This window comes from Vulpes vulpes, chromosome 14, assembly GCF_048418805.1.
Source record: "Vulpes vulpes isolate BD-2025 chromosome 14, VulVul3, whole genome shotgun sequence".
Taxonomy (NCBI): Eukaryota; Metazoa; Chordata; class Mammalia; order Carnivora; family Canidae; genus Vulpes; species Vulpes vulpes.
The window spans coordinates 129,720,340-129,721,246 of NC_132793.1; the positions used below are offsets into that span (position 1 = coordinate 129,720,340).

General features: G+C 34.6%; 1 pseudogene; it reads left to right on the forward strand.

Moving 5' to 3' along the window:
* Positions 1 to 215: 215 nt before the first annotated feature.
* LOC112923513 (U6 spliceosomal RNA) lies at positions 216 to 314 on the forward strand (annotated as a pseudogene).
* Positions 315 to 907: the final 593 nt, after the last annotated feature.

Below are 907 nucleotides of genomic sequence, written 5' to 3' on the forward strand. Positions count from 1 at the left end.
CTAATTATATAAGAAATTGGACACTTTATAACTTCTGTGTCAATAAAGTTTTAACTTTGCATTTTACATATTTTTTGAAATTTAACTAAACCTGTCAACAATTTGTCAGCAATGCTGGGAACTGGATTCAGTTCAATTCAGTAGCTAATAGTAAGTACTGATTATGAGCTTGGTCATCTCTAAGGCATTGAGTAACCCAGAATTAGGTAGTTGTATGGAAATTTCAACTCAAAATCTTTGAAATGATACAAAGAAGATTAGCATGGCCCATGTGCAAAGATGACATGCAAATTTGTGAAGTGTTCAGTATATTTAAAATAAGATGAAAACAGAGAGGGTGACAAACAATAGGAAATTCTTAACTATATGAAACAAACGGTTGCTGGAGGGGACGTGTGGCGGGGGAATGGGGTAACTGGGTGATAGGCATTAAGGAGGACACTGGACTTAATGAGCACTGGGTGTTATATGCAACTGATGATCACTAAACTCTACCTCTGAAACTGATGATATGCTATATGTTAATTAATTGAATTTAAATTTAAAAATATGGATAGATATACAGACATGTTGTACTCCTGTTTGCATTATCACTTTTCCTTTGCACTCCACCACAAAGGATCTGGAACCAAACAACTTGCTGAAGTCTTTTTCTGAAAGAAACATGTGATTGTCAGCCCCATGTTTTTTCCTTGGTTGAATGAATTAAATCATTGCATAAACCATTCTTGAGTTGAATTTCCTTCTGTACTACTATCTCTTCATCTGGCACAGAATCCTCTCAACCTTCTTTTCATATATTGTGCATCTGTTGAAAATCTCTTCTTCCAGTCTATGAGATCCTTAAGATTAGGGACAATAGCTACTTATTTCTATATATTTAATGTATGAGCTTCAATACACAGAG